This window comes from Arachis hypogaea, chromosome 18, assembly GCF_003086295.3.
Source record: "Arachis hypogaea cultivar Tifrunner chromosome 18, arahy.Tifrunner.gnm2.J5K5, whole genome shotgun sequence".
NCBI classification, from domain to species: Eukaryota; Viridiplantae; Streptophyta; class Magnoliopsida; order Fabales; family Fabaceae; genus Arachis; species Arachis hypogaea.
The window spans coordinates 132,720,561-132,730,267 of NC_092053.1; the positions used below are offsets into that span (position 1 = coordinate 132,720,561).

A 9,707-nucleotide genomic window follows, 5' to 3' on the forward strand; every position below is an offset into this window, starting at 1 on the left:
TCAAATATATTAAAAATACTGACATTCTAATATTTTTAGCAGTTTATCTCAAATCTCAATCATAAATTATATATACAATTAAAATTAACGAACTAAGTTGAGTTGATTTAGTGATTAGTTTATTTGTTTATTTAAATAAATGTAGGAAATTTAAATTTTGTGTATATAGTAATTTCGTATTCAATGACAAATTCTTAACAATGTTCAGAGTCACGATAAATTAATTCTTGACCTGTCGAATTGAAATACTAAGGGTATACATAGGCTGAGTGAAATCAGATTTGTCCTAATTCATATCCGACTCTAAATATACACTGTTTTTTTTTTTTAAATCCTAACTCGGCTATAGAACCGATAAAATCGAAACATTTTTGGGTCTTAATTATACTGGATCCAAACCGGATCAAAATTAGACCTTTAAAATTTTAACAATAATTTATAAAAAAAAAAACTTACTTATAAAAAACTTATTTATGATGTACTTATTTATAAAGAATAAAGAAGAAACTTGTTACCGAAAAATTGATATCCATATTTAAATTTACATTTGTCCATAAATTCTAATTTAATACTTTTTTTTATCTATTTTTTAATTCAACAAGTGTGATTAAAAATAAAACAATAAACTTATAATTAATATAACGTAATATTGGAATTAATTTAAAAGGCAAAGTACTAAATTTGTCTCTTACGTTTGTTTGGTGTAATCCTGTCTTAAGGTATAAAGTATCTTATTTGAATCCAAAAAAGTTTCATTTAGCTTCAATGTAGTCCCACTGTGAGGTCAAAATTAAATAATTAACGAAATATTCTACATGACAGCAGTACAAGAACAAGGTCGATAATTTGGAGAACAAGTACAAGCTCCAAAAACATAAAATCAACTGTAATGTATCAATACATTTATTTCTCATTCTCCTTAGTTCTATAGAAAATATTTCATTTAAATTGTAAGAAGAATGATAAATAAATGTATTAGTACATCCACGGTTGATTTTGTGCATCTGTAACTTGTATTTCTTCTCCAGATTATCGACTTTGTTTTTGTACTGTTGTTATATAGGACATTCCATTAATTATTTAACTTTGACTTTACGGTGGGATTACATTGAAACTAAATGAAACTTTTTTTATTCAAATAGAACATTTTAAATCTAAGGATCAAAATAGAATTACATCCAAACGTAGGATACTAATTTAGTATTTTACCCTAATTTAAACATATATACTCTTTTTAATTTCTTTAGTATACACATAATCCGAGTAAAACCGAATTCGCCTTGATCCGAATCTGACCCTAAATAATAATCGGATCTATTTTTAAAATCCTTATCCGACTCTAAACCTAATAAAATCGCACTAAATTAACTCTTAAAATATTCGAGTCTGAACCAGATTTTCGAGTTGAGCTAATCATCTACACCCTAGAAAATACCATGGAAAAAAAAAAATAACGGATAAAATCAGTGAACATCCATATTGTTGTTATGGTCCAAAATTTTCTAATAACATATGCTTGAAGTGTGACACCATGTCTACACTAACCATTTTCCAGCGAAAAAGAAGCAAATGACAGATGGCGGTGCCGTTTTCTTCAAACATTCAACCCAACCAACCTTAGATTCTTTTCTTTTCTAACGCTTTCAATTTCTATATTATTTAATTAATTTCATTTTTTTATTTCTATATACTTTTTCCATAATTACTATACTATATACACAAATAAATTTGTCCACAAATTTAACCATATACACAGTTCACCCACTTGAGAATCTCGTCATTATCATCATCATCATCATTTTCTCATCAAAATTCATATGCCCCAAAAGGTTTAAAGTTTAGAAAATAAGAAAAAGAATAAAACTTTACATTCAATTTGATCTGCTCCTTCTTTTTCTTCTTCCATGACCATTAATTAAATCAAATGCTGCAGCTCTTTAGAACATATCAGTGCTTCTACGCTTTCTTTCTCCTCATCTCTGTAGTTGTGTCTGTGTTCACTGGTACGTATGATTCTCACTCTTATCAATCAAGTTCATGAAAAATGAAAGGAAAAGAATGAATTTTTTTAATGGGTTTTGCTCTTCTCTTTTTTTTTTAGTTTTTTAATCTGGGTTGTGTTTGTTGTAAGGTTTGTTTGGTGGGTATTGATTAAGTTAGATCTGAGAGCAAATTAGAATCATGATTTCAGTTTTGGATGTTAAGGCAGTTCATGGTTTTTATGAGCTTAATTATGATTAGTTGGTTAATTGATTACGATACCCATTAATTTTGTTATTGCTTTTGTGGAAAGAAAAGTATGAAGTAATGTGAAATGATTTTAACTTCTTAGTTCAGAGTCTCTTCTGGGTGTTATATGGCTTTGGTCCCTTTTCTTTTGTATGTTATACCTACTTATGCCCCTTTTCATATGTACCTATTTGATTTTTCCCCTTTCAATTCAATTTCTTTGTGTTGATGCTGAGGTTGAGTGTAGTGCTGAATTAATGGGTGATTTCTTTATATATATATATATTTCCTATTGCAGGGTAGTTCATGATATGCTGCTCTGACTTTGGTTGCTACTATAACATCACTAACATGACAGCATTTTTAACTTGGAACTGAGGCCAGTTTAGTTTAAGGTGATTTTTTCTAACTACGATTCAAATGATGTGTTTGGTGCTGTTTCTGTAAGATTGATTTTGATGCAAGTGTTGTGATGCTGATGGTAATTCTTTATATTTGGTTTCATAAATTGCATTCCACTGCCCTACCAATATATGAAGGCTAACAGTAATTTGATTTAAGATGCGGATCTAATGCTTTCTGTATTTGCCATTTAAAAGTATCATCTTTATTGCGTTTGTCTTCATATACTTACTAATGTCAAACCTTCTGGCCTTTTTCGGAAAAACTTTCAGAAGACTATTCCTTTTGGCACATGTTGATAAACCACTTGTTTAGATCTTGAATCTTAGCGTAACGGACTAACGGTAATGATTCTGCTTTGTGACATGGAGTAAGGTTACTAAGCAGGACCTCATGCATTGGGCTGCATTTTCGATAAATAACTGAGTTTAAGTTCTGTTGATATTATTCCGTGTTCGGTTCCATTCCTGAATTCTCTTTAATTTTTTTTTTTATATGCTATTTCATTTTCAGATTATTATATAGAAAAGGATGGCATTGACTGCAGCCGAGCTAGTCCACGCTGCAACAAGCGACAAGCTGACTGAAACTGATTGGACAAAAAATATTGAAATATGCGAATTAGTTGCTCAGGATCCAAGGTATGCACAAAGATTTAATATCGTTATGCAATGATGTTTCTTCAAGATTGATCAGGGCCCTAAAAGGCTAAGACATTCAGAAATTAATATTTGGTTGATACTAATTGCATAACATGATACTGATCACATAGTTTTATCATATCCTTATTTATTATTATTCATCAATCATAGCCCTTTTTGGTTGCAACTAAGAAATCTGTTCAATTTTTTTCACATACTTGCAATTTAAATTATGCTCATCATTATTCTTAACCCTCCGTTGTCCCACGGAGCTGAGCTTTATTCATCTTTTTATGATAAATGGATCACGAATTCTCAATAATCTGAATTGTGTTATTGTAATTACCCCTCAGTTTTTTTTGAATATGCAGGCATGCTAGAGATGTTGTCAAATCTATCAAAAAGCGTTTGGGTAGCAAACACCACAATACTCAACTTTTTGCTGTCATGGTGAGTATAATGACTTATGAATTTGCTTGTTTATAATCTTTTAATGGAATTATTGTCACCTATACCTGAGTATAGAGATAATTTTTCTTTACTTGGTTGTGTATTTACACTACTTGCTTTGTGTTCTATGGTGTCCTGCTAAATGATCATCCATCTAATGATTTTCTAGCTGCTGGAGATGTTGATGAACAATGTTGGAGAGCATATCCATGAGCAGGTTATTGATACGGGAATACTCCCTATTCTTGTGAAAATTGTGAAGAAAAGGTAGTTTTCTCCATTGGTTTTGTTCTTTAGCTATGTTGTTCTTCTTTTCGATAGCCTTTTCTTATTTCATCTTTTTTCTATGATGGTGCAGTCAGATTTTCCTGTGAGGGAGCGGATATTTCTCCTACTTGATGCTACACAGACATCCCTTGTGGTGCTTCCGGAAAGTTTCCGCAGTATTACAATGCATATTATGAGTTGGTGGTGAGAGAGAGATATACGACCAGACCCCTTCGATATTCTAGTGCTATAATCTTGATTCATTTGATTCATAGTTTGTGGTTGGGATTCATTCACGGCAGAGTAAAAAGTGATACAATTTCAATTATATGATTCCAAATATATATTGCATATTATTAAAATTAGTCAGGAACTGAATCTTTTCTCAATGCTATCTGCATATGCTCCTTATGGTCGGTTCATATGATAGTTGCAGCTACATGTTTAGAGTGCACTTAAAGATGATTGAATGAGTACTTTTTACAAAGTAATATGAATAATGGTTGTGTGTACTAGTTGGTTGAAATGACAGATACTCATACCCTTAACTAATGGTCTCAGATACAAGTCTTGAATATGGTAAAATCGGCGTTGGAGTTTTTGTTTCACTTGTGAAATTTGGTTTATACTTTTTTCAGAGTGCCGGAGTGCAATTTCCTCAAAGGGCTGAAGTGGTCCAATCAAATCATGCTAATTCACAACCAAATGGGACTAATAATGTACCGAACAGGGAGCAGGCCCCAACTAGACCTGAAAGTGTTCCTCCGAAGGATGCCGAGACTGTCCCTGAGTCTAGGTGACTTCCCCCAGTTTTATTGTACTTGTGATTGATATTGTTGACATGATCTCCAGAAACTCTTCTCAAGCTGAAATGTATTTATTCATTTTTCTTTTCGGTCTAAATTGAAAGTAAGATAGTAGTTTTTCATCAAATGAAATGAATGATAAGAGTCAGAGTTTAAAATTCCATTGATATCATTTCATTGGTAATTTCATTCTTAACATATTTGTTCTTATTTTCAATCTTTTGCAGCATCATTCAAAAGGCAAGTAATGCATTACAAGTTTGAAAGAAGTCCTTGATGCAGTTGATGCTCAAAACCCTCAGGTGAGCCCTCGACGCATACTTATAGAACTGTGAACCGTAAAGATTTGAACTTTTAACTGCTGCTGAGAAAACAAAAATGTTATTTCTTTTGTAGGCAGCAAGGGATGAATTCACTCTTGACCTTGTCGAACAATGTTCTTTTCAGAAGCAAAGGTAATGCATCTTGTCATGGCTTCTCGGTAAGGCTCCTTCGAGTCTCTCCGCTTTTAGCCTATACATTTTCATGCTCCTTTTAGTTTACAGTCAATTTTGACATTCAACTGGTATCTGCATTGGCATTTCGTAGAGACGAGAGATAGTTCTCGGGCATCGAATTGAATGAGCAGCTTCATAAAGTTCTAGCAAGACATGATGACCTCCTAGCTGGCAGAGTTACAACAACTGCTCCTCCTCGATTTGATCACGAAGACGAAAGCAGAGGAGGAAGAGGAGCCAGAACAGTTAGTCCGAAGGTTTCTTGCATTACTTTGAACTCAAACTGGATACTTTTCAATCTTGAATATTTTTTTTTTGTTAACTTCCATAATACTATAATGCTTGTAGATTACGCAAAGGAAAGGCTTGCGCGAGGCCTGAAGACGAAAACAAAAAACCGAGATCCCAAGCTTGGGTTTGCTTGGGGAGAGACTCACCGTCCGCTAATACGGCCACTCTCTTTGGAGCCATCTCGGGAGGCTAATACTCGTTCCCACCTGCTTCAATGCTGCCGCCTCCACGTGCAAAACCGAATGGGGAGGTTCTCATGTGACAATTCCGCCACCGCCGGCAAAGCACATTGAGAGGGAAAGATTCTTTCAGGAAAACAGGATGGTTCTAATTTGTCTGGCCATATGAGAGCCTCTCTTTACATAGTAGAAATGGTAGCAGCTCTCTCAGTGGAAGCTATGATCTTAGTGATTAACCTCTTAAAATAAAAATGAAAAATAAAAAATAAGTAAGAAAAGAAGAGAGGAGAGAGAGGATCTTTTGCTCCATTCCCCCTTTTGGTATGAATTTGAGGTTGAGAATTAAATTTGTGAGAAGTTGGTGATTTTGTGATATAGTTTGGATAGGGCAAGACAAATGCATTTGCTTCAGTTCACTCTTATACTAGGGGTTTTACTCTCATATTTTTATAAAAATATAGTTATATCAATTTTATTGTTTAGATGGTATTCTCATTATATATTATATATATAAGCAAGAAAGAAGCCAATAGTTCATTAATAATAATAATAACCCATGAAGATAGTGATATTCTTTAGCCATAATTTCATGTTATATTGCTTGATCATAACTATACATAGAGAAGTTTCAAGGTGAATCATACATTGTCTAATTCATTTTGAAGGGTAAACATGAAAGGAAATCTTGCTGAAAACAATGATCAAAGAAACATGGTTAGGTTTTGAACTAGCTAAGCAAGGAATATGATCAAGAAACAAATGAACGAAGTATTAATGAAGCATAAGACTATTGGTAGCTCCATTGGGGGGTGGACAATTTCATTCTCATGAGTTATATTAGGGTTTGGCTAATATGTTAAACTAAACTAGAAAAAGAAAAAAATACTGCATATTCTTGAATATATATATATATATATATATGCATACTGGGATAACATATACAACTAATTTTATGTATAAAGTTTTTTAAACTACAAAACAAGTACGTATAGGCCGAAAATGAAAAAGTTGTCAACGATGACAACTCTGGCAAATTAAGATAGATTATGCGACTTGTTTCTGGAAATATAAGCAATTTACAAGATTTGGACTCATCAGTTACAAAACCAAGCAACAATCATAACTTGAATGCTCATCTCATTAGATGCATCACTCTACTTTGAACAAAAAGCATTTTGACCATAATATTATTAATAAGGAATTACATAGAGGTAATCACAACACTATAATTCTTTGCACACAAAAGCAAACAAAAAATTAGAAAAAAATCCTCCTTATATAAAGCATATTTCCAGTCTCTTGATTTAATATATTCTTTACATGCATTAAATTAATTATTTTTTTATTGCATCTTTATACAAGTAAAAATTCATCAACTACTTAATCTCATTTTTAAAGCTTCTATTTATAACTATAATAACATAAATAGTGTTTTTTCAAACTTTTTTCCTTTTCTTTTTTATGTTTTAACCATACAAAGAATTGACGCTTAATAACTTGGAATTCTCCACTGATGAACCTTTGACCTCTTATCATACTCATCTTCTTCCTCTTCTCCTCCACTCTTCCTCTACTTCTTCTACTTCTTCTGCTCCTTCGTCATCTTCGCTTCCCAGCCAAACCTTTGACAGGCCTAGATACTGGAGGCAGGTTTCTCGCTCTCCCACAATTTCATTATCTCTCCACATCTGAACATGAAAGTTGATTCTCTCTGGTAATAGATAGCTTGAGCGTTCAGTTAGCTCTCTTGGAAGATTTTTTAAAACCATGGTGGTTCTTATTTCCTTTAGTGTGATTCTCTGGAAACAATATTATCTGCAGTTAGCTAAAGATAAACAAGCTAATTCCAAATGTAGTTGTTAATTCAAGAGTATCTTGTTTTCTTGTTGATAAAATCACATCTAGCTATTATATGTTCTTCATTTGAGCGTACAAATTAATCAGTTCTGGATATCAAATTTCAGAACAAGACTAACATAAGTGTCATACTTTCAAATATTTATATATAGTTTGAAAACCTGTCTATCAAAAATAAATGCATATTCTAGATGATAGAAGAGACAAGATACACAACAACATCAACATCACAACAACAAAGTCTAATCCACAAGGTGACAATCTAAATTGCAATAGCATGAAAAAAGTTTAGTTGGTAAAAGTTACTGCATACCCTCATGATTTGCAACAATATACGAGCGAGAAGTTTGTCTACAATCCTGAGATATGTGAACATAATCAGGGATTTTGTATTGAACACTCATATACGCTGCAAATAGAGTAGAAGATAGCGATAAGAATAATGTGAAAAATATCAAAGAAACACCTAAAGTTGTTATCACAGGGCAGGAAACAAACCTGAATTGTTTTCTGAAATTCCTCGGGTCATCCTGGTCTCGAATGATATGCTCCAACCAACATGACATAAAGAGTCACTCCACAATGACCACATCAGCCAACTAAAACAACTTTAAAGAGAAACATTGTAGATCACAATCATATCCATATTTTAAACTAATGGTCACAAAAAAAGAAATAATATATGAATGAATAAGTTAAGGGACAAATTCACCCTCCACCCCTCCATATAAAATATAAACTTAAATATGGAGTGAAATTCATCCAATGAAGACCTAGAGACACCAGGCAATTCTCCAATAATTCCCAAATCTCTGTGGCATATTTGCTGCAAAGTGAAAAAGAAAATTAAAATCTTTAGCCCTCGCTTCCCAATTTGCTAATTTCTAAATAAGGGAAATGCCGCAAGCCCGCGATTTTCGAAATACCATATTATGACAGAAATGGACACCAGAGATCAGCTGCTGAAAGAAATATCTAGCCTGAAACAATCACCGGAAGAAAGTTAGACATGACAACAAGAATAAGGCAGCAAAATAAACAGAAAATCATAAGACACAGGGTAACCTCGTCTTCACTGAACCTGCCAGCACTGCATATCCTCTCGAAGAGTTCTCCTCCGGCAGCATACTCCATTACTATAGCTAGATGCGTCGGAGTCAACACCACCTGCAAAATCAAAACACCATTGAAACCAAGATATCAATATTTGTTATGCATAGTGTATTACTATTAATTACTCAACAAAATAGAAGTTATCCATCAGAGTTGAAAACAAGTGAAATTCTTTACCTCCTTGAAACGAATTATATTGGGGTGCCTAAGGGACCTGTGGTTGATAATCTCTCTAGCCACGTTCTCATCAATCTGAAATCAAAATTAATAATTAATTTCAAATAAAACAATAATCCTTTCACTATGATAAATTGTATTCAAATCAGTAACACAGATAGATACCTACCTCTTAATGCTTAATAATAATAATAACAACAACAAAAGTTAGATAATGATTGAATTACAAAACTAAACCATGATGGATCAAAAGATCTAACAATTTAGAAGAACTGATTGAATAAAAAAGGGGGGAAAAAGTGAGAACCTTGCGGCCACGCTCGATGTATTTCATTGCGACGAGCTCCTTTGTGACCTTGTTCCTCATGAGCCTGGCAACACCGAAATTCCCAGCTCCCAAATCCTTCACAGCCTCGTATTTGTCCATAGTGATCACAGTTAACCAACGAAACCTCAATTGGATCCTCAACAGAGACAGAAACGGAATCGAAATAGAATCAGAGGGTCATTCTGTCCATCAATTCGATCAAAAGGGTACCCAAAGCTGGTCGCTTTTCACTGAATAGAAACTGTTTCTTAATCTCTTCTATTTTGTATAAAATTAGGGACAGAAATAGAGAGAGAGAAAGAGAATAAGATTAGAAAAATGGTGGAGAAGAAGAGAGGAATAGAATTGGAATCCATAGCCATGGGGATTATTAGAAGAAGAAGAAGAAGAAGAAGAAGAAGAAGAATGGAGTGAGTGAAAATGAGTGGGAGTGCAGGTTCGTTATCCTTGTTGGCTTTGTTGTCTCGTTC

At 33.3% G+C, this 9,707-nt stretch overlaps 2 pseudogenes; one reads left to right on the plus strand and one right to left on the minus strand.

Annotated features, from left to right (window-relative positions):
• The first annotated feature begins 1,776 nt into the window (after positions 1-1,776).
• Positions 1,777-6,072, plus strand: LOC112772356 (TOM1-like protein 5; annotated as a pseudogene).
• Positions 6,073-7,251: 1,179 nt separating this feature from the next.
• On the minus strand, positions 7,252-9,707 carry LOC112770596 (serine/threonine-protein kinase SRK2H-like; annotated as a pseudogene).